Here is a 25353-nt window from a genome sequence, read left to right on the forward strand (position 1 = left end):
GCCACACTCACCTACCTACTGTGCGGAATGGCTTGGAAGACAGATCGTCCCATTCAGAAGATCTGTGGCAACCAAGAATAACCTGGTTCACAGCAGACAGAAAACCTGTTGACATCCAGATACCAGGAAGACCTCGTCAACCTCCAAACGATTTAAATGTTTCAAGGCACTCGTGAGGCTCATCTACTAGCAAAGCATGGAGAACAGAACCATACTAGAAGGGACCACCGTAAGGTGAAGGACATCCTCTGCCCTCTAAATAGAGAAAGAAGATTCCCCCGTGCCCACCTCCCATTCACTTCACCAGGAGGTGAAGTGAATGGGAGGTGGGCACGGGGGAATCTGATTGTTTATGGAGACGCCTCTTCCTACAGGTGCACCTCGTGACCTTCGGCCAGAATCCCTGGCTCTTGGGGCTTGTTGTCCAAAACCATGAGACGAGGAAGACAAAATGTGAATCCACAAGAGAAAAGGAGGGTTATGACAAGACAAAATCCTATTAAAATCCCTCCCTCGTAGGACTTCTTCTAGGCAATGGTAGTAGTTGCCCCTTAGCACATCTCCAGTGGTGCGATTCAGTGTGAATTCTCATGGCAGAAAGAGCAGCATCAGGCTGTCTCTGTGAGTCAAATGCCATTCAGACATCTGGTACATGGATGCAAGTGCACGGCAGGCAACTCAGCTGCACGCTGAGTCTGCTGAATCTCTTGAGCAGTCATGAAATCAGGCACTGCAACAGGTTAGACCAATGCTCTAGAGGAGCCTGTAAATGTCCATCCAGTCTGCTCTCAAGCTCCAACAAGTGCTGCAGATGATGATGATGACTGTCCGGCAGGGACCTCTCTGGCATGATCCCCTCGCCCTTTGGGTTGGTTCAGGAAGAGACGATGTAGATCTGGACCAGGAGGGAGCCATTCTCTCACCAGAGGTCTGTGGGGGGCTCCAGTCCATCCTCTTCCTGCAGTGGCTCTATTCGGGGATGGGGGATGTGCTTTCTTGGATCCACGTTTATAACCCCCCCTCATCAATTACCTGCAGCATGAAGGGAGGTGAAGGCTGTTCAGGGGACAGGCCTGACGCATCAGATCATCCATCTCAGGGCCTGCAGTCTCTTGTTCTGGTTTTGGACGTTGGAGTGATCTACAAGAACCGTTGCCTTTACACCTATGCTTCTTCCGTCATGCCATATTCCACAGTAACTCTTTCACCTTAAAATTGCCATATGCCACATTTCTTTATGTGTGCTGTGTTCACATCGCTTGGCTATGGTTACCTCCCTCTAGGACCCCGTCCAGCGAGTGTGAGACTCCCTGGAGATGGTGCATGGTCAATGGGGGGTAGGGGGAATGTGGAGAGCAGGAAGACTTCTGTGTTTCCTCCAGGGAGTGGAGCACATTGGCAGGAAAACAGGACACCTAAGCTCTCCTTTATTAGAAACTACATTTATAAAGTCTTTCCTCTTTTGGGCCGATGGACATTTGTATCATTTTGCAGTGTGGTCTGCATGCTATTTATATTCGTTAACCCCTTTCCAATGGTGCTAACAATTCTGCTCATAAGATGGAGTTGAGATGTGTGCTACAATAGTTTGGTACTTCATAAAGCTAAACTTTCCCTGTTTTCTCTGGAGCTGGGCAGAATAAGTGTTTCAGAGACTTAGGAAATGAGGTAGTGTGGGGATTAAAGTCCTCGCAGTTGCTTTTGCCTTCTTGTCCTTAGTTTGCACTGACATCATTTGTTCAGCGTGCCCTCTATGCCAACTTTGACTCAAGTAATTTTGTTTGTCTATAAAGGGATAATGAGGTTTAAATTGCAATGTACCCTTGGGAGCTGGGCCGACCATAAATGCCTGATTATGTGCTCTGCAATGGCCTATTCACTGCTGATCAGGCTCCAAAGATCTACTTGTTCCTTTTGGTTTGCCTTGACCATGTCTTTCTGCTTTTGTGGGCTTCCATTTCAGACAACACTCAAATCTTTTGGGCTATGAAGCCATTTGTAATTAGCTGCGGATTTTGCCCTACCCCATTCCCTCCCCTTCACCCCCATCTAGTCCAACCATTGCAGTGAAAGTCCTTATTCAGGAGCCACAGACCACGGTTTCCTGCAGAACCCAGCATATGTACGTTGTCCCTCTTGGTCCTAAATTCGAATTACTCCTGTGCTTGAGGTGGGGGGTACCACATGAAAAATTATATTTACTAATATGCTTTATCTTCAGGTTCATAGGCGAGTGGGGGATGAAGCAGGGTCCAGATACCACAATTCTGTGCCCTTCCTAAACAACTTCTCATGTGTGGCATCATAAATCAGATAAAATTATCACACCAGAATAAAACAGTAATTAACTCTTTTACTAGTATTGTTAGTATTCCAATCAGAAAATTAAATGGGAAAATACATGTCATAATGCCTCTATATCACTCCATGGTGAGACCGAACCTTGAATACTGTGTACAATTCTGGTCGCCGTATCTCAAAAAAGATATAATTGCGATGGAGAAGGTACAGAGAAGGGCAACCAAAATGATAAAGGGGATGGAACAGCTCCCCTATGAGGAAAGACTAAAGAGGTTAGGACTTTTCAGCTTGGAGAAGAGATGGCTGAGGGGGGATATGATAGAGGTGTTTAAAATCATGAGAGGTCTAGAACGGGTAGGTGTGAATCGGTTATTTACTCTTTCAGATAATAGAAAGACTAGGGGGCACTCCATGAAGTTAGCAAGTAGCACATTTAAAACTAATCGGAGAAAGTTCTTTTTTACTCAACGCACAATTAAACTCTGGAATTTGTTGCCAGAGGATGTGGTTAGTGCAGTTAGTATAGCTGGGTTTAAAAAAGGATTGGATAAGTTCTTGGAGGAGAAGTCCATTACCTGCTATTAAGTTCACTTAGAGAATAGCCACTGCCATTAGCAATGGTTACATGGAATAGACTTAGTTTTTGGGTACTTGCCAGGTTCTTATGGTCTGGTTTTGGCCTCTGTTGGAAACAGGATGCTGGGCTTGATGGACCCTTGGTCTGATCCAGTATGGCATGTTCTTATGTTCTTATGTTCTTACAGTAGTAAAGTATAACATAAGCCTACAGTTTTCTTAGTTTAAATCAAGCAAAAATAACACTAGGTATGACCTGTTAACCAGGGCAACCAACATACTCATATGGATAGTAAAAAAAACATAAGGAACACTAATAGAGAACAGTTGGGGGGGGGGGGGAAGTATTGAAGTACACAGCTTTCAAAAATTGTCTTTACCCCGGAGTACTCAAAAAGGGGGGGGGGGGGAACAGAACCACCCCAATGCCACCAGTTTGCAAATGGTGCACCCTGTTCCACACACAAAATTGTGTGAAAAAAATGAAGTCCTTCTTGATGGTGGAGCTGGCTAGATGACAAAAGTTAAGGAAATAAACCTCCCTCCTCTGCTAAGGTACTCTCTGTGCAAAGTTTAGATTACTTAACTCAGTCTCTTAGGAGGGTGCTGCAGTCGTGTTCCTGGGCCTGGATATTTCTGGAAAGGAAGTCTCGCTGTCTCTCAGTCTCTCAGCTCCTGGCTCCTCTGTCCCTTGTTAGGATTTTACATGTAGCTCAGCTATGAAGCAAGAACAGCTATTTGTCTCTCTATTTCCTCAGAGCGCAGACTTCTGTCTCTCTCTCTTGATAATTAGCTCTTCAGGGGAAGAACTGATTGCAGGGCTGCCAGATGCACTCCTCTCTTCTTGGCTCCTGGTTTCACCTCCTGGCTATCCCCGCCCTGCACACACAGAGCCAGGCAAATTGTGCTTTTTCAACCTTAAATGGTCTACCAGTGTTCCTTTGTCTTCCTCCTCTACTGGCTATATAGTGCTGTTCTCTGGGCAGGCTAAACAGTACAGATCTTTTCTCAACTTGTTAATATTGTAAATGCTGGATGCTGGCTCTTGCAGAACATTTATCATTCACTGGAGAGCACCCAGGGGTTTTTGATGTATTTTTATATTCTTTCACCTTGGCTGCTGCAGCTTGCAGTCTCTCCAAAACACATCACTCAGATCCAAACACAGCTTGGTCTCTATATAGTAAGGTTCCAACACATGATAAACTTGTGCGGGGCAGGTACCTGGTCTATAGTAGATTGCTACATGTACACCCGGAGTCAGGCCAGTGGGTGCCACTGTTGAACAATAACCGTGTCTCCCTGTCCTCCGGGGCTGGGAACACTCTCTCTGCAGCATCCCCAATGTGGTCCTCCTAGGGAGCAGAAGCCAGCCCCAATAGCTGAATTCAAGCATGACAGTGCCATTGAGCTAATGGGCTGGCCTGAGTCCTATTTTTTTCAGTCTCAGGATAGTGCTTATAATATTCATTGACCCTTCCAAAATGTAATTCACCACGGCGTCCTTTCTAGCCTACAAATGTATGACTTGACGTACTGTAGACCTAGCAAATTAGATATAAAACATTGATAAGACAGGCCAAGAAAGAATTTGAGGAGGGACTTGTTAAAGAAGCAAAAAACTAATACATCAAGTGCATCAAAAACGAGAAGCTTGGAGATCACATGATGAGGTGAGCCAGGGAGGCCATTCCACCTTGTGCTCCGGTGCTTTCCCCCGAATATCCAACTACATCTGGATACAGGAGCCCTTCTTCACCATTTTTCACTCTCTGTCTACTTTGCTTACTGCACTGGTGAGATCCATCTGCTTGTGGATTTCCTCTTCATGATGTCCACCTGGCTAACTAAAAAAGAGAGAGAAAATCTGGGAGCACTGGAGGGTAAGATGGCTGCCGTGCAGGAAATGGCTCCTGCTGTAACTCTGAACGACTCTGTAGACTCTGATCTCATAGCGGCAGTAGTTGCTGCCCTGAATTCTTGATTCAATGAACTTTCTGCTCAAATGGCAGAAGTCAAAGCTTCCCTGTCTGACTACCCATTTTGGATGGAAACCGTGAAAGGGAGGGTGAGCATGGTTGAAGACGATAACATGGCTTTAACTGTTAAACAGACCTCACTGGAAAAACTCGTGACCTCACAAGGAGCAAAAATAGAGGATCTTGAAAATCGATCCTGGAGGTCCAACTTACGTTTCGTGGGATTTCGGCAACAGCTTACCAATGCCAAATTGCTTGAGGTGATCGAAAATTGGCTGCAGCTGAAATTAGGCCTTACTGACCTGGTGCGCTGTCTGAAAGTAGAACGTGCACACCACATGGGTCTGCCAGTTGCTGAGAATAAAAAGCCGAGAGTCACGCTTGCCAAGCTTCTCAATTATGCCCATAAGGTCCTTCTCCTACAGGCATATCATAAAAAGCAAGACCTCCGAAATGAACGATAACGACTTTTAGTATTTCAAGATTTCTCACCAAAAGTCTCCTCGCTGAGGAGGGCGTTTAGGCCGGTTTGCTCCAACCTAGTGAATCATCAACTTCGATTTGCGCTGCTGTACCCTGCCTGTCTAAAGATCTGGACCACGGATGGCATTCGACTATTTTAATCAGCTAAGGCAGCAGAGGATTTTCTAAATGTGCTTCTGAAGCTGGCGACCTGATCAGTGACTGACAAGTTTTACACGTCATTTTGCCTTTTGTTGGTCAGCGAGGCTGACCTATGTTTTCTTGCACTGCTATTTTGTATGGTTTTCTTTCTCCCAGCCTAATTATGCCACTTACTGGAGGTCTCTGCCTACTTGTTTGTTTTTTTTTAAGAGCAGTCTCCATCCGTGCGAGAACATTGGCTGTGGATTAACGAGCTAATACAGCAGGCCATACTAACAGATATTTCATTGTAGTCCCAGTCTGTAGCCTGCTTTACAATCCTCTCTAGGGGGAGATCCCTGCAGCAATGTTGGACGTAAACACCTCGGGACTCGCTTGAGCTTTGAGCTTTAGAACGTTCGATGTTCGTGGTTCTCTACTTCCTTCTTGCTTTTTTTTTTTTTTAGAGGGGGTTTCTCCCCTAATGGGGTTTGTTATTACTTGCTCTCGTGTAATGGCACTTTATGTCTGTGATCTGATCTTTTCTTTTTGTTTGCCAGTGCTGATTTGATGGAGGGGAGGTGGTAGGAGGGAGGCAGCCGAGCGCATCACCAGTGACTCCAGCTCTCTGTTGGAAGAGCGTGTACTTCCAAGCAATGATGGAACAAGGAGACTGGGGGTGGGTGGTCTGGGGGGAAGAGGGATTGGGCTGACGAAAGTAGTTGTTTTGTGTGGGGGCTTTCACTCCTGCGGGATCATTTGGCAAGGGGGAGCATTGTACTTTCCAAACAGACTGCTCTGTTTGTGCATGTTGTGATTTTTATAACCGGATGGTGGGCACTCACTTTTTCTAACTTTTAACTACGTTCAGTTTTGTTGCTGTCTGTCTCTTATTTGGCGTAATGGGGACTACTCTTACGTTTTTAACCTGGAATGTGGCAGGGTTGGGAAAAAGTGCTCTCTAATCTAAATAGGCTTAAAAGCTTTTTTTTTTACATGACTGCCAAGGCTCACCTTAAGTTGAAAAAGAAAGGCTTTAATCAAATTTTTGTGATGCCTGCCTCCTCTCATAGTCTGGGCGTGGCCATTTTGATTCATAAGTCTGTTTCTTTTCAATGGCAACAATCTCTAGCAGATCCTAGGGGGCGGTATATTATTGTCACGGGTCTTCTATTTGGCAAATTAACAATACTGATCTCAGTTTATGGGCCAAATCAATATGACCATGTTTTTTCTCAGATCTTATTGCCCGTGTTATTTCCTTGGGCAGGGCACCGATTGTGCTGGGAGGAGATCTTAATTGTGTGTCTGATCCTATTCTGGATCGTCAGTCACACTCCCCGGGCAGGCCCTTCAGCAATACTAAAGGAAGTTCCTTTTTTGTGTGACTCATTACAGATTCTAGATGTTTGGAGAGTACTAAATCATGGTTCCAGGGATTTTACCCACTATGCACGAGCCGTTGACTCTAAATCCCGACTTGATTATTTACTGGTCTCTGAGTTCCTCTTTTCTCAATTGCGGAGCTCAGTTATTGAGCCTATGGTGGTGTCAGACCATTGCCCGGTGTCCTGGCTCTTACAGAGACCTGGCATTGAATGTAATCTCTCTAATTGGCGAATGTCTCCTTGGCTAATGCAAGATAAAGCTTTTAAGGAATTCTTGTTGTCTACATGGCATGATTTTGAGAGGAATAATAAGCAATATCAATCAGAGCCTATTCTCTTTTGGGAGACAGTGAAGGTTGTGCTTAGGGGTGATATCATTGGTTATTCCCTTCGCTGTAAACTGGAATTAGACAGGGAAATTTTGGACTTTACCCATCAACTGAATCAATGCAAAAGAGATCTTAATGCCCATTCAACTCCAGAGCTCCAGCGCAGATTTCTTTTTTTAAGGAAAACTTTAAATGAGAATTTACATAAGAGAGAACATCTTCTTTGGTTTCACTGAAATTTCAAGGCACCTGGTCTGGATAGGCTTACCTCTTTTTTTCTATAAAACACTGAACCCTGATGTGCTGCTGAGTTTGAAGCTTTTGATGCCATGGTGGTAAAAGGCGAGATGCATGTTGTGCTTCCAGAGCCTGAATGTGATTCTCAGGAACCCTCTGCTTATAAGACAGTTTCTTTGTTGAATGTGGATATTAACATCTGTGCAAACCTTTTGGCCAATTGTTTGACCGATATCCTACCCTCTTTGATCTCATCAGGACAAGCGGGTTTTGTAAAAGGCAGACATTCAAGTATCAATATTCAGCGTATCTTCCTTTTACTTGACCCCTGCAAACGCCATCATTTTATTGACCCTACCCTGGTTGGGTTCGATGCTGAAAAGGCCTTTGACAGGGTCTCCTGGTCTTGTCTGAAATTTATTTTGGGTAAATTTGGGTTTTCTGGGGGGGGGGGGGGCGGGTTTCAAGCAATTCAGGTTTTGTATACTAACCCTGGAGCTCAAATTTGGGTTAATAGCCTTTCTGTTCCTTTTCAGTTGACTAAGGTTACCTACCAAGGATGCCCCTTGTGGCCTCTCTTGTTTATCTTGTAAGTTGAGCCCTTGATACATGCCCTTACTGACATCCTTCATGCCCATACCATGTTTAATAATCTTTCTGTTGTGCTGGAGGTGGACACTTGGGCCAAGGTGGGGTTGACGCTAGGAAGGATCCTATGGGTCCCCATTGTCATGCTCCACCAATACCAGCCCTTGTTCCCCGTAGGTTGAGCCTTTGGGTACCGGGGCCGGCTGGGCTTAGGTGGGCCTCCGTATCTCGTCATCGATGGAAAGGTAGAGAGGTCAGCCCAGAGGCAGCAACAGCAAAGCTGGGAAGTCTGTACTGGACGAGGCGGAGTCCAAGAGACCCGGGCGCCAATAGAACCAAAATCAGAAGGGGGCACCCGAGCAAGAACAGGCCAAAGCCTGAATAGGCCAAATCCAGGACGTAGACTGAAGAGGCGTCGTAGAGCAAGTTGGAGTCAGGGCCGGCGGCAATCAAGGAGTGGTGGCAAGGCTGAGGTCTGGGCGAGGAGAAGATCAAAGATGTAGTCAGGCAAAGCAGTAGTCTGGACTTGGAGAAGATCAGTAGCGTGGTCAGGCAAAGCAGTGATCAGGGCTTGGAGAAGATCAGTAGCGTAGTCAGGCAATGCAGAGGTCCGGGCTTGGAGAGGATCGGTAGTATAGTCAGGCAATGCAGAAGTCTGGGCTTGGAGAGGATCAGTAGCATAGCCAGGCAATGCAGAGGTCATGTCCAAGAAGTCAATCCGAAGAAGTGCTAGGAATTAGGAACACAGGGACGAAGGAGAACAGGAACTGGAACTTGCAGGGATCAGGAACCAGGAATGCAGGAGAATCACCAGGAGGCAATGAAGTACACGACCAGCAAAGAGACCCTGTTGCAAGGGCGACTTTCAGGAGCTGAGCCTGGCCTTAAATACCGGAGCTTCGGCCACATCATCATTAGGGGCCGCGGCCAAGTTCCCTCTGCGGGCCCTTCATAAGCGACAGTGATGTGCGTGCGCACCTAGGGAGGGGTGCGGTGCAGAATGGCGGCGTCTCTGCGCGGGCCCTACAGAGAAGCCCGTCGCGGAGCACAGAGGCCTGTAACAGATGCTGGAGCACCAGGGGTGGCCCGAGGACGCAGCCAGCGGCTCACTGCCGCCAGAATCGTGGAACTAGATGCTGGATTTGGCAAAGAGAGGTGAGGGGGCCAGGCCGTGGGCCTGCCGCAGCCGGCACACGCCACACTTTCATTTTTGAGTGTCTTCTTATTTGCAGATGATATCCTTCTTTTCATCCCTCAGGTGAAGCGTCTCCTCCCTCAAATTTTAAAAATCTTTCATAAATTTGGTTCCTTTTCGGGCTTCAAATTGAATTTAGATAAGTCTGAAGGCTTGGATATTTTAGGATATTTACATAGTACCTGGTCGGTTCTCCCTTTGTGATGGGTGGATAATACGCTTAAGTATCTAGGGGTTCGTATTCATAGAGATTCCGATAAATGGTATCAGGTTAACATTCCACCATTGCTGAGAGACATCTGGAACCATACTTTAGGCTGGATGAAATTTCCTTTATCACATATGGCAGGATAGCTGTGTTTAAAATGTCTCTTTTACCCAAATTACTCTATACTTTGCAAATGCTGTCTTTAATTCTCACTCAGACGGACCTTAAAGAGCTTCAGCGAGACTGCTGTAGGTTCGTTTTGGAACAAACAAAAAGCAAGGGTATCCTTCAAGGGGCTGGGGTTTTCCTAATTTAAAGTACTATAATCTGGCATGTGCTTTGAGGGCTTTGGGAGACTGGCTTCTGGGTAGTCATTGCTTTGCTGATGTGCCCGCAGAGCAGAGTTTTGTTTCTTCTTATGATCGATTTTTACTCCATGCGAGTGTCAAAGATCTTAATTGGTTTCCCCTGTTTTATTGTAAACCAGTTCGATAAGACCTCGTCTTGAGTATCGGTATAGTAAAAGAATTTAAAATAAATAAAAATAAAATCTTCCCTATTATTTATCCCATGATATTTTGGTGAAATATATTCAATTTGGTTGGAAAGCTATGAGGCGGAGGTTGTCGCTCTCTTGGAAACTCTCTCCATGGTTGCTGCTATGTTGCAAACCGTGGTTCATGCCTGGGAGATATGATACAATTTTGGGGGAATTGACGCAAGCTGGTCCCAGTACGTTTCATGCTTTTATTGACTATCAAAATCTGCGGGTTTATGCCTTCCCTCGATGTCACAAGCTTTTTGGCTTTGAATCTCGGCATTTTTTCAATATCTACTAATTGTTAGTTTTATTACCGATGTTTCCCATGATGTGAGCTGTAGTAAATTTGAGTGTAAGCTCTTGACTAAAGGGACTTGCATTGCTCGGAAATGTATTTTACACAAGTGGATCCAGTGCGATGTGCCGACGTTTCATTTTTGGTTTGCAGAAATGTTAGACCTTTTGAATTTAGAATATCGGACTTGGATTACTGCTTTGCGAGGAAAGAGATCTGCTTTTTCCAAGTTTTGGGAATCCTTTATCAAGCAACTACCGGTTTCTCTGCAGAAGAGATATACACATGCTCCATCCTCCGATGTTTCTGTGATATCTACAAACTGATAATTTACTTGTCACATATAAGGTTTCTGTTTTTGCCCTTTTTGAAGCTCATGAGGTTCAGGGGGAATGGAGGATGGTGGGAAATAGGATTTGGTGGGTGTGTTGGGATGCAATTAACTGTTGATTCCTGCCTGTTGTTCTTATGCTAACTTTGTATGTTGAAACCTAATATAGACATTTATAAAAAAAAAACAAAACAAGAAATCCAGGAGGAAGTCAGTAGGTTCTACAAATAGTGCAATGCTACACGGGATCACTCATTCAAATACAAATAGGCCCTCCCACCTTCTTCTTTCTAATTTTGTTTTGAACACTGAGATTTTGTAATAAATATATGTAACTAGGACCATCATACTGGGCTTGCTGGGCTAATATTTGTTAAAGCCTCTATTGCAGCCATGCTTCTATTTTATAGGTCCTGTGCTGACATCCAAAATATTGTTTCTAGTTAGCTGGGCCTCCCAATGTATGCTCAGTGATCACATTATTTAGCTTGCCCTCACTAAGTAAACAGCTCACATTAGTAAGTTAACACCAGGCACTAATAAGTATTAAACAGCATCCAGTTAGCAAGCTCTCACTAACTAATGTGCAGGGTTACTGTTCCACATTATTCAGTCTCTGCTTACTAACTCCTACTTTGCATATGATGTTCCTTCATTGGCATGCATAAGCTCACAATTTGTTTGAGTTCACGCTGTCTTCAAGAAATTTCTTAAAGTGCACAAGATCCTGCAGATCTCACTATTTTCACCATGCACAAGAGGACCTTAACTTGCCCTTGAAACCTAATCGCATAAGCTCTGTGGAATTTAACAAAGTCCTTCATGAAAGACTCCTCAGGAAATTTAAAAAGTCCTGGGATAGCGGGTAATGTCCTGTTGAGGCTCGATGACTGGTTTAAACACAGGAAAGAGAGCAGGATCAAATGGTCAATTTTCCGAATGGAGAAAGGTCAGTAGTGGAGTGCCCCAGAGATCTGAACTGGGACCAGTGTAGTTTAACTTATTCATTAATGATCTGGAAAAGGGAGCAATGAGTGAGATGATCAGATTTACAGATGACACTTAATTACTCAAAGTTGTTAAGGCTTAAACTTTTTATTGTACATTGGCATAAAAAATTATACGAACACCATACAAAGGGATTAATATAAACACGTTAATGAAAATATCCCTTTTTTTTTTCTCCCTTCGCAATCAACCCATAACAACATAAAGAACACAACCAAACAGATCAAAAGTATAACAAACAAACAACCCCCAGAGAGAGAATGTATAAGCTGGAATCTGCTAAGAAACAGCAATCTTATTTTCTGTTCATCAGTTTCTGCTATTCCTCTAGCAAAGCATGCATGTTAGGACTCCAGATCTGGCAAAAGATCTTAGTCCATAGCAGGGATAAAAAATGTGGTTTTCTTTTCTGGTTCATTTTTGGGAGTTTTTTCCCTTGAATTTCAGTTCATGGAATGTTTGATTCGTTTCATTCGTCTGAAAATAAAATGAATCAAACATTTAAAAAACAAAAACGGCCAAAAAAACCAAAAACAGGCCCTCCCAAGACCTCCCACCCACCTGGAAAAATGCCAGGGCCAGGATCCCCCTACCCCCACTTACATGGCCCAGTGGAGTTCAGTTGGCAAGGCCTAGGCCCAGGCCAAAGCCTCGGAATTGCACAGGCCGAGGACATGGTTAGGTCGTCGTGACCTGGGCCTAGGCTGGAGCATAGGCCCAGGCGCAATGCTGACACCTGGGCCGAAGTTTGAGTCCTGACACTGGGGCCTTGACCCTGACCAAGGCACGAGGCCTGGAGGCTGGGCCTCGATGCCTAGGCCCAGGCCTAGGCTGCGGTTGGTCACCACGACTTCAGCCGGAGACTGGGACCAGACCCGATATTGGGGTCTCAACCTGGACAAAGGACCAATGCCAGGGCCAGCCTTGAGGCCAGGTCCAGACACCTGGGCCTCGACCTAGGCCAGAATCTGGGTCCAGGCCCAATGTATGGTCTGACGCTGGGGCTTCGACCCTGACCCTGACCCTGACCCAGGCCCAATGCCAGGGCCTAGCCCAGAGGATGATTACCAACACCTGGGCCTCAGTCTAGTCCAGAGCCAGGCCCAATACCATGGTCCAGCGCAGAGGCCAGGTCCCAATGCTAGCACCTGGCCTGAAAGTCAAGTCACAAAGCCTGGATCTCGGCTTAGGCCAGGACCCAGTCCCAAGACTGATGCTGCAGCCCTGCCTGGAGGCCAGGTCCTGACGCTGGGGCTTCAGCCCAGACCCAGGGCCTAGCCCAGAGACCAGATCCCGACACCTGGGCCTTGGTGTAGGCTGAAACCAGGCACAATGCTGTGGCCCAGTCTGGAGACTAGGTCCCAACGCTAAGGCCTGAGCCTGGACCTGGCCTGGAGACTGGATCTTGATGCTTGAGCCTCGGACTATGGTAAGGCCCAGAACCCAGGCCTTGGAGCTACTCTGTGTCTGATGTCCTCTTCTTTTCTGCTTCAACTGACACCATCTGCTGGGGTATTTATTTAGTTAAACAATTCTTATATTCCGCTACTTCCTAGAATCTGTTGAGCGCGGATTACAATAAAACAATCATAAAATCTGCATTATACAAAATAATACAAATGATATTTAACATAAAATCAATACATTTACATCAATACATTAAAAATCATGCTGCTTCATCCAAATGCTTCTTCGAAAAACTTTGTTTTTAACACCTTTCTAAAAACTTTAAGATCCTGCTGGGATGTAAGGTCAGCAGGCAACTTATTCCACTCATTTGGTGCTATTGATAAAAAAACTCGGTATCTTATTTTAGCCCTCCTGAACTTTTTAACTGGGGGAATAACTAATAAGTTGGTACCCTCAGACCTCAGTGCATGGTTTGGAGTATAGAGCTCAGTATAATCTTGCAATATAGAGGGAGAAATGGTTTTCAAAAGTTTAAAAACAACAGTCAACAACCTAAATCTCTTCCTCCATTTGACAGGGAGCCAATGAGGGTTCCTCAAAACCAGGGTTATGTGTTCTCATGGGCGGGGCATGGGCGTTCCTGGGCAGAGCCAAGAGTTACGCATATAACTCCGAATTTTAGAAAAGCTGACCATGGCACGCGTCAGTGTGTTATTCGCGTAAGTTTACTCCTAGTCCTGATGAGGAGCAAGTTGAGAGATCCCAAGTTTTAGGGATTTTCAAGACTATTGAACTACCATATATACTCGGGGGGGGGGGGGCAGGGAAAGGGAGAGAGAGACAATATGACACTAAATATCACTGTAAGAGAAGCGCTTTCAGCTCAGGATGGGGTTGAATCATAAGAACCTTATCCAAACCTTTTTTTAAACCCAGTTACACTAACTGCCATAACCACATCCTCTGGCAACGAATTCCAGAATTTAATTGTGCGTTGAGTAAAAAAGAATTTTCTCTGATTTGTTTTAAATGAGCTACTTGCTAACTTCATGGAGTGCCCCCTAGTCCTTCTATTGTCTTGGAGAGTAAATAACCAATTGACATTTACCTGTTCAAGTCCTTCATTCCCTCCCCATGGCCAGGGTGATGTAACACCGCACCCCCCTCAACCCACCCTGACTTGAAAGTGGCCCTCTTACAGTGGTAGATATTGTAGAGTGTCATATTGTGACTCTTACAGTTCTCTCCCCACCCCCGGGTGAGGACATGAAATAACTGGTTTTTCCCCTTGTGTGAGCATATGCGTGTAAAAGCCGCTGAAGATCTAGTGATAATATACACGGGACATTACTTGAGCCGCCTCTTAAGATCACATGGCAGGGTATTTTAAATGTGTGGGCAGAATATAACATTGCAGTGTATCTCTGCTCTCATGCCAATACGCGTGTTTATCGGCACACACGCGTGTTTTGTTTTTAATTAGCCAGTTAAGAATCTGGGCCCAGGCATCGGGACCTGATATCCAGGCTGGGCCCCAGCATTAGTCCTGGTTCTGGGTTGAGCCGCAGCATCAGGCCAGGGTCTGGCCTTCTGGCTCTGGCCAGGGCCGAGGCCCAGGCATCGGGACCTGATATCCAGGCTGGGCCCCGGCACTAGTCCTGGTTCTGGGTTGAGGCTCCGACATTAGGACCCGGCCTTTGGGTTGGGCCGCAGCATCAGGCCAGGGTCTGGCCTTCTGGCTCTGGTCAGGGCCGAGGCCCAGGTGTCGGGACCCGGCCCTGGCCACTTCCGCGAATACCCGATGGTTCAGGTAAGTTTGTTCAAGGGGGGGGGGGGGCTTTGCGTCTTAGCCTAAGCCCTAGGTGATGCCTCGAGCCTAAGCCTAGACTCGATGCATTCATTTAAAACAAATGCAACAAATAAGGTTTGATTTCATTTGGGGGGGGCCCACGATATATTTCGGGGCCCCCGAATGAAGCAAATCAGCCTTATTCGTCACATTTTGCACATTTGTTTTAAATGAATGCACATCCTTAATCATTAGAAGTCTTCAAAAGACTGGAACACTATTCCATATGCCTGTAGCCCTGGCTAGGGTCCATAAGCTGTTTTCTGGAAGGTTCCTGCTCTACAAGGTTCAGTGAGACATCAGAGAGCTTTGTCATGCAAGAAGGGATGGAAGGGTGAAGAGGTAAGGTCTCAACTAGTATTGAGCGATAGGATGGTGTAGATAGGGTCGGCTAATAGGAGGAGGTTCATTCCCCCAATGGGTTTGGAAAAAGATAAATGGTGCTTCCACAGGCACTTCAGGGAGCGATTGTGAGCAGAGAGAGACAAAGCAGTGACTACCCTGAAGAGAGGGGTGGGTCGGTGGCAGACTTTGCTGTTTCTGATCAACAAGAGTCAGCCTGAGGAAACTCAGCTCTTGAGATCAGAAGTATTTGTCCTTTATGAGAAGCCTAAAGAGGATTGCTTTTCTAATTGAGAAAATGATATTCAAAGACCTTAGGATTTCAGCATTCCTTGTGTATTCTTTGTTCTAAAAGATTGCTACTGAGAAATTCTTATTTTTTTAAATTTAATCTTTATTAATTTTTAACAAATATATCAAGAAAATTCTCTTGACAATAAATCAAATGCATACATTTGTAACTTATCATAAAGAAAAAATAAAAAGAAATTTCAACATCTTAAGGTAAACAGTTCAAGTCCACAATTCAGGATCGAAGTGGTCATCTTAAATCATAATCATATGTTCAATTTTCAAACTTAGCAACGGCAGGGGCTTATCTAACTAATATGAGGTAGGACTAACTCAGACATTATCGAGGCATTGAGGCTAAGTCGTGAGGGCTCAAACACCCCGCGTTTCAGAATTATCGCACAAGAACGGTGTTAATTGGGGTGGCAAGAAAAAGAGGAATGGTTTCTCTTTAAACTGAATTAAACATCTGCAAGGAAAGTTGCTCCCATCTGTAAGACCTGGGGCCTTAATATCAAAAACTGCTTCCTCCTTTTCTGCGTGGATTTGGACACGTCTGGAGGTATCCTGACTTGCATCCCCATAAACGTTTCGGAAACGCTGTTTAAAAAATAACTTCAAAATCCATTCCTTGTCCATTTCCAAAGCAAAATTAACTATCAAGGTAGCTGGTTCGGCTTGGGTTTGATCTGATGAGTCCAGAAAGTCCGTAAGGTTCAAACCTACGGCTCCATTTTTTTCTTTACCTGGTTCCTTCTGAGGACCAGGAGTCTCACCAGACGCCTTTCTTAAATCCTCTCTCACAGGAACACAGAATGCTCGAGTGAGTGGTGGAATTTGATCTGAAGATACTTTCAATATTTCCTGTAGATATTTATTAGACATATCTCTTGGTATTAGGTGAGAGACTTTAGGGAAATTGATTATTCAAAGATTCTTATTTTTTAATAAGTTCTCCATATTCTCAATTTTATTTAACAAAACCAGATTATCTTTAACCATATGTTCTTGCTTGTATTTCACAGAATCAAGTAGTACTTTCTTCTCAGTCTCATGACTATTGATAACTTTCACCGTGTTTTCTAAAGATTTAATTCGAGCTTCATGGTCATCAGTTTTAAATGTAAGTGGCTCAGTCTGTTTTATCATCAGGCTCAACCATAGTTTCCCACAGTGATTCTAGAGCTATTTGTCCCGGTCTTTGTGGACAATAAGAAGACATTTTTAAACTTAACTGCTGAGGCGTGGATGTGCTCCCCGGTTGACTCAGCTCCAATTCACCTCTGACTGGGCTGCCAAGGTTAGCTTCATGCCCTCCGGGCTTTCTCCCAACGGCAAACTCCCTGGCCGGCTCTCCCCGCTAGCACTTTCAGCCTGCAGGGCTTCCGGGTCCCCATCCGGGTCTCGCAGCGTCGCTGGGTTCCTTGGCGCCTCCCTCAACATCGGGGGTAGCGTGATCTCGGAGTCTGGCAGGGAACTCCACGCCTCTCCTTCTGTTCCATGCTCCCGCGTCTCCACTCCCGATGGTACTGCTCCTCGGAGACCGTGGGCGTCCATCGGGCCCGTTCCTGACGTCTCAGGGGTAGCCCCAGGGAAGGTTTTCTCCTGAGCTCACTTTTTCCTGGCTGAATGGGTCATTACAAAAATAAATTTTGCAAAGAAATTCGCAAGGTAAAAGCACCCCGCTCACGATGCTAGTACTCCGTCGCCATCTTGGATCCTGCTACTGAGAAATTCTGTACTGATTATTTCTGATTTACTATGTGGACTAACTCCAGAGATTGCTCTTCTGTCCTGATATTTGAAGATTCTGTTAGAAGTTGGACAATTTATTCTTTTTCTGTTTTTGGAATAAATCTGCAGTGTGGACATGAAGGGGCAGATTTTCAAAGCCCTACGCGCGTAGAGGGGGTTACTCGCGCTGGGCCTATTTTACAAAGGCCCAGCGACGCGTGTAAAGCCCCGGGACGTGTCTAAGTCCCGGGGCTTTGAAAAAGGGGCGGGGAATTCCGGGGGTGGGGCAGGGCCAGAGGCCTCCGGCACAGCGGCCATTTGCCACTGTGTCGGAGGATCGCGTGCCGGCAGGCTGCCGGTGTGCGCAACTTGCGCCTGCCCAGAGGCACAAGAGGTAAAACAAAGGTCGGAGGGGGGGTTAGGATAGAGCTAGGGGGTGGGAGAGTTAGGGGAAGGGGAAGGGAGGTTAAGTTAGGGGTTAGGGAGTTCCCTCCGAGGCTGCTCAGAAATCGGAGCGGCCTGGGAGGGAAAGGGGGAAGGCTGCAGGCACTAGTGTGCACCCCCTTGTGTGCGCCGATCCCCAGTATTTTAACATGTGTGCACCTGTGTGCACATTATATAAAATTGGGCGTCCATACGCGTGCGCCAGGTAGCGCGCGCACATGGACACCCACGTGTAGCTATTAAAATCTGTCCCTAAGTTCTTTAGTGTCAGTCTCCCCTTGGGCCTCCCAGAAGATTTCTGATCCCCAATTGGTGATCCCTGGTGAACTGCATTGGATCCCAGGGCTGCAGTAGTGTCACTCACCACCTCTGCAGCATCTGATGGTGATCCTGAGGAAAAGGGTGGGGGTTACATATATTAAATCTGCAAAATGAGAAGGTCCAATATAATCCTTTAATCATCTGAAAAGAATACATTTCTTGTAACCAAAAAAGCTGTCGCCATGCTCATTTTATGATAGGTACCAACAAAGACATGCTGATCCAAAGTTTTCGAAAGCAAACCTCAGGTGCAAATAAGATTTCTCTTTTAGTTACAACTGATGAACAACAGTTTTCCAGAGATGTATTTTGGGACAAGCTCATAAACAATGAAAGAATACCTTTGGTAGCACATTTTAAGCAACTATTTGATTCAATAAGGCCCATTTGATGAGCCTGGTATGGTGAAATTACAGTTCTGTGAAGTATACAAAATTGTAATTCACAAAAATCAACATTATCAGGTATCTTAGCAATCAAATTATTACGTAAGGTTGTAGGTTAAAATTGCAATTTCCATTCTAGACATTTTTGAAAGCCACCATGACATTATGAACTTTCATATTAATGAGGAATTTATAGATACAGGATACTGAAGCAATCGCTTATTTAAATAAGCATAAAAAGGAAATAAATTGAGAAGTAAGTAATAGGTTCCTCTGATCGTGAACCTGGATGATGTAGTAGGCCAGATTGACAAACTAAAAAGTAGCAAATCACCTGGACCAGATGGTATACACCCCAGGGTTCTGAAAGAAATAAAAAATGAAATTTCAGATCTTTTAGTAAAAATTTGTAACCTATCAATACAAACGTTCATTGTACATGAAGACTGGAGGGTGGCCAGGGGTGATCCAGGAAACTATAGGCCGGTGAGCCTGACTTCAATGCTGGGAAAAATAGTGGAAACTATTCTAAATAAAAGAATCACAGAACATATAGAAAGACATGGTTTAATGGGACACAGCCAGCATGGATTTAACCAAGGGGAGTCTAGCCTCAGAAGAGGTCTAGAACGGGCAGATGTAAATCGGTTATTTATACTTTCGAATAATAGGACTAGAGGGCACTCCATGAAGTTAGCATACGACACATTTAAAACTAATCGGAGAAAGTTCTTTTTCATTCAACGCACAATTAAACTCTGGAATTTGTTGCCAGAGGATGTGGTTAGTGCAGTTAGTGTAGCTGGGTTTAAAAAAGGTTTGGATAAGTCCTTGGAGCAGAAGTCCATTACCTGCTATTAATTAAGTTGACTTAGAAAATAGCCACTGCTATTACTAGCAACAGTAACATGGAATAGACTTAGTTTTTGGGTACTTGCCAGGTTCTTATGGCCTGGATTGGCCACTGTTGGAAACAGGATGCTGGGCTTGATGGACCCTTGGTCTGACCCAGTATGGCAATTTCTTATTTTCTTATATTCTTATGTTGGTTAGTAAACATGTGATAAAGATGAACCGGTAATTGTAGCATATTTGGATTTCAGAAGATGTTTGACAGTCTCTCATGAGAGGCTTCTAAGAAAACTAGAAAATCATGGGATAGGAGGCGATATATTTATTTATTTATTTCTTAATTTAACTCTTATATACCATCGTTCAGACTGGCCATCACAACGGTTTCTATGTATAAAACATAAATAACAATAAATTAGATAAAGAGCAATTATTCCTAAAATATAGTAAATAAAACAAAGAAGGAAATACAATAAGCAATTAAAACATAGTAAAATACAATCCTATTAAAAACAATTTAAATATACATTAAAATACTTGATGTATGTACTATAAATTTCTCCCTCTCAGTTGTTAAAAGTTGTGCCTTATGTAAATAAATACTTAAAATAGTATTAAAACAACATTAAGATAGCTCTCAGTCCTTTCGTGGATTGTAAACTGGTTAAAAGACAGGAAACATAGCATATGATTAAATAGTCAATTTTCTCAATGGAACAAGTTAAACAGTGGAGTGCCTCAGGGATCTGTACTTGGACTGGTGCTTTTTAATATATTTATAAACGATCTAGAAAGGGATATGACAAATGAGGTAATCAGATTTGCAGATGACACAAAATTATTCAGAATAGGTAAATCATATACAGATTGTGAAAAATTGCAGGCGGATCTTGTGAGACTGGAAGACTGGGCATCCAAATGGCAGATGAAATTTAATGTGGACAAGTGCAAGGTGTTGCATATAGGGAAAAATAACCCATGCTATAGTTATATGATGTTAGGTTCCATATTAGGAGCTACCACCCAGGAAAAAGATCTAGGCATCATAGTGGATAATACATTGAAATCATTTGCTTAGTGTGCTTTGAGAGTCATAAAAGCAAACAGAATTTTAGGAATTATTAGGAAGGGAATGGTGAATAAAACGGAGAATGTCATAAGACCTCTATCACTCCATGATAAGATTGCACCTTGAATACTGTGGGCAATTCTGGTTGCCACATCTCAAAAAAGATATAGTTGCGACGGAGAAGGCACAGAGAATGACGACCAAAATGATAAAGGGGATGTAACGGCTCCCCTATGAGGAAAGGCTAAAGAGGTTAGTACTGTGGAGTTTGGAGAAGACGGCTGAGGGGGGATATGATAGAAGTCTATAAAATCATGAGACAATTAGAATCGGTTATTTACTCTTTCAGGTAATAGCAATATGAAGTTAGCAAGTAGCACATTTAAAACAAATCAGAGAAAATTCTTTTCATTCAACGCACAGTTAAGCTCTAGAAATTCGTTGCTGGAGGATGTGATTAGGGCAGCTAGTGCAGATGGGTTTAAAAAAAGTTTGGATAAGTTCCTGGCGGAGAAGTCCATAAACTGCTATTAATCAAGTTGACCAAGGGAATTGCCTCTGCTATTACTGGCATTAGTAGCATGGGATCTATTAATATTTGGGTGCTTGCCAGACACTTGTAACCTGGATTGGCCTGTGTTGGAAACAGGATGGAACCTCGGTCTGACCCAGTATGGTAACTTCTTATGTTATTATAAGTATTTAAGTAGTACAATGGTAATTTTGTAAATGCATGAAAAAAATCACATTTCTACTCAAAGTTGTTAAAACATGAGAAGACTGCCAGGAGTTGCAGGAGGACCTTATGAAACTGGGGAAGTGGCCATCCATATTAAACAATAACCTGGTAATTGCCGAACAGAGGATTAAATAAATAGCAGATGAAATTTAATGCGGGCAAGTGCAAAGTCATCTACAGCAGGAAAAGATAATCCAAATATGGACCCATGAGAGTTTCATATTCGGAGTTAACATTCAGGAAAAGGACCTCGGAGTCACTGTGGACACTGAGATCCTCAGCTTAGTGTGTGGCCGCCCTCAGAAAAGCAAAAGAATATTAGGAACGATTCTGAAGGGAATGGAGAATAAAACTGAAAATGTCATCACGCCTCTGTACCGATCCTTCAGGACTGTGTGCAGCTCTGCTTTCAGACAGAGCAGAAGTGATTCAGGGGATGGAAGAATGGTTAATCGCTTAGAGCACCTCGGATTGGAAGAGAGATGACGGGAGGATTGCACAAGCAGGTCTATTTAGATTTTATATTCCACTTTTTGACACTTCAAAGTGGATTACATGCGGGTACTGTAGGTATTTCTTTGGCCCCACAGGGGAATCGAGGGTAAAGTGACTTGACCAGGGAGCAGTGGGATCTGAATGCTGGTTTCCCTGGCTCGTAGCCTCACTGCTCTGACTGCTGGGCTACTCCTCCACTCTGTTAACAGGGAGCAGGTATTTCCCCTTACAAATAGCACCAAGACTAGGGGACACTCCATAAAATTAACTGATAGCAGACTGAAAGCACATTTATAGAAATATTTTTTCTGTCAGTGCTTAATTAACCTCTGGAATATGTTGCCGGAGGATGTGGTCAAGATTAATAGCATAGCCGGCTGTGAAAAAGGCCCAATAGCAATTATTAGCCAGGTAGGCTTGAGAATCTCCCTCTCTTATTGTTGGTAATTAGGAACAGGGAGGGGAACCTCCGTTAGGGATGTCCGGGTGACCCGGACTGGCCAGTGTTGGAGACAGGATGCAGGGCTCAGTGGCCCACAGGTCTGACCCAGCACCACACACCTCTTATGTTCAGATATTTCTTCTCCCTCTCCTAGGGGTGTGCACTGACATTTATTCAATACATTTTTTTTTTTTTTGCTTTGTTCGTTTCATTTCTTTTTATTTAAAATGAAAAAAAGGAAACAAACAACCAACATCAATTTACAAAGAAGGAAAAAAAATTAAAAAGTCAGGCCCTGCAGGAGAAAACCATCCCTCCCTGGCCTCCGCTCTGAACCCTTCTCACTGTAATTTCCTATTTCTTCCCAGGACGGGGCAATCCCTGCTCATTCCTGCCCCACTGGAGGAAGAGTTAGAAAAGATGCCGGGAGACCCAGCCAGCCCAGAGTTTTCTGGCTGGCACCAGAAAGAATTAGCAATGGCGCTAGCGTGGATCTGCGATGCATTTTTCTGCGCAGTCCCGTCATCGGGATTGGCGTGACTGGAGATCGCTCCGACCCTGTGAAGAAAAAGACAGATACGGTGAGGTCCCCACCCTGTGCGCCCCTTAAAGCTGGGGGACGCACTCGATATCAAGGCAGGGGCGTTTGCCCTCCCACGGTCCAACTTGTTTTGCTGGTGAACTGGGCCGGCGCTGACTTTCTTGATGCCCTGTGCGAACATTGACTGTGCTGCCCCGCCCCACGATTCATTCAGTCTCTGTCCCAGGCCCGTCAAATGAAGCTCCGCTCCCTCTGCCGTCTATATCTTTATAAACTGACGCAATCCCCCCCCGTGGAACCCATGGTCAAGGGAAGGGTATTACACACCCTAGGGGGAAAGCTTTCAGCCCCGCCCCACACACACAGACACGCACACACACTCCCACACCCTCTATAGCCATACGTGGAACAAATTTTACATTTTTATACACCGCCGCTCATCGAAGACATCGCGTCGGTGTACATTGAACAAGAACATACGCCAGGGCGTTTGACAAAAAAAACGAGTTAAATTATATGAAGATAACAAAATAATATGCAGAACAAAGGTATTTAACAAATGTAGAAATACGCAAAATTTAAATAATATTTAGTGGGTATAGCTAATGTATGGCGTGGCATGAAATAACAAGGTATAACGTAAGTGAGAGAACAACGATAAAATGAATGGAGAAAAAGAAGGGATGTGATCTAAACGTGAACGTATATGAACATATTATGAACATCATCAGAACATCCAAAAGTACAGTCTTCTGAGGTAAAATATTACCTACAACATATATAATTATATTTACATGCACTGCTGTGGTGCCAGCCAGAAAACTCTGCAAAAAAGAGACTTGGCATGAATAAATGCAATTACCATTACAATATAGTAAACCTCCCATACCAAAACAATCCTAATTGCCAGCATTCAAACAATACAACCTTATCTATGAAAAGGCAACACTGCAAATTTTACACCAGGCCCTAGAACACCAATACACCTACTGGGAAAACCGGACAAGCCGGGCTGCTATAGGTCCCTACACAGAAACTACATGCCAGCAAAATAGCTCTCCTCAGTCACGTATGCAGAATACAGAAAGACCCTGACCAAATACAGAATAAAGAGTCCAGAAAGTATAAATAGAAACGTGCTGAGAAGAACTGAACTGGAACCCACAACAAATAAGAATGGAAAAACAGAAACATTAGCATTCTTCATAAAACTTTAAATAATAAAATCAAGAAATATAAAACATAATAATAGTAAAATCATATTCATAAAAAGAATAAATATTTCAAACCTGTTAATGAATAGAATATCCAAAATTTCCCAAACACAATATAATTTAAAAAAAAAATCCAATAATTAAAAAACATTCTATTTCCCAAAAAAACAATACAATATTTCAAAACAGCAAAAACATTAAATTACACCCAATAATTAAAACTAATAAGGATTAAAAAATCTCCTGTTCCCATACTTGGCATCTTTGGATTTCCAGTCACCCTCAGATTTTCGTAGATTCAGGGAGATAGGGCCACACAAACTTTATTTTCTCTTTCTCACACACACAATGACACATTGAGTCTCTCACACACTCCCTGTCTCATATACATGCCTACGCTCTTACACATACGCCCTCTCTCTATCACAGACACATAGTGTGTGTGTGTGCATGACTGTGAGAGCCTATATGTGACACATAGGTTCTCACAGGCGCATATACACATATACACAGGCTCTCACATAGCCAGACACAAGTTCTCACACAGCCACACACATGCATACAGGCTGTCACACAGCCACACACAGACACACACAGGTTCACACACAGACATACACTCATACATAAGCTCCACACAGACTCAGACACACACATACATGACCTCCTCATCGGGCCATGGTGGGATGAGCTCCACCACGGCCCCGCGGGCTCCTCTTCTCTTCGGCCCCACCACAACAAGCTGGCCTTCCTGCTCTTGGGAAGGGAGGTGGCACTGAAGCAGGAAATGTTGTGTGTGGGCACACATGCGGCATATTACAGGGAACACTGCTGTGGCAGCGTAGTGCAGGTTTTCCTTATTTTCAGCCGGTGGCTGCCTCTTTTCTTCAGCCACCTTTGGGTTGACCGGCGGCTGGCAGCCTCTCTTCCTCTTCAGCCACTGGCGTGTTTGGCTCTGTTGGCGCCTTGAGGCCTCTCCTATTGTGGCCATCCCCTCCCCTCCCCCCACGAGTGTGCTGCCTTGTGCAAATGTACGGTATGCGCACCCGGTCAAGCCGGGCCTGCTGGTGAATATGAAAGGAAATGCTAGACTATGATATGGTGTCCAAAATAAAAGTCTTCATTGAAAATGTATGAACAGATTTGTAGGCTTTGCTTGGCTAGTCCCAATACAAGAGTCTAGGGAGGTTACTGGTCTTGGTTGTGTTGCTCTCCTGGGTTTCCCTTGCTCCTTTGTTGGTGTTTAAGGGCTCCCTGCCTTCCAAGGACTCGTTGGTGTACTGGCTGCTTCTAATACTTGACTCTCTCCCGTAGCGTCTTTCCTTTCCGTCCCCTGGATCTCTGGAGATAGAGCACCAGATGCTCTAACACAGGACCTGCTCCTTTTTTGGGGGGGATGGATGGAGGGCTATAAATCTTTTCCATTTGCTGTTTCCTCGGTGACGCTCCCCTGTATCTCCTGTCGCTCTCATGCTCCTCCTGTCTTACTGCTGTCGGTTCTTGCATGAGTGCCCCTTGAAGACCAAAGCTTCTTTACTTTCACGGGTTTGACCTCCGTCCCCATTTTCTTCTGACTTTGTATTCCTAGATTCCACCCTTCCCTCGCTTTCCACTTTTATTTTGTAACTATTCACCCAGGCCTTTCCCT

General features: G+C 44.4%; 1 protein-coding gene across 5 annotated transcripts in view; it reads left to right on the forward strand.

Moving 5' to 3' along the window:
• IGLON5 (IgLON family member 5) overlaps nt 1–25353 on the forward strand; it is a 418463-nt gene that overhangs the window by 256797 nt on the left and 136313 nt on the right. The gene's annotated exons all lie outside the window — the stretch shown is intronic.

Source organism: Rhinatrema bivittatum, chromosome 14 (assembly GCF_901001135.1).
Source record: "Rhinatrema bivittatum chromosome 14, aRhiBiv1.1, whole genome shotgun sequence".
In the NCBI taxonomy this organism is placed as follows: Eukaryota; Metazoa; Chordata; class Amphibia; order Gymnophiona; family Rhinatrematidae; genus Rhinatrema; species Rhinatrema bivittatum.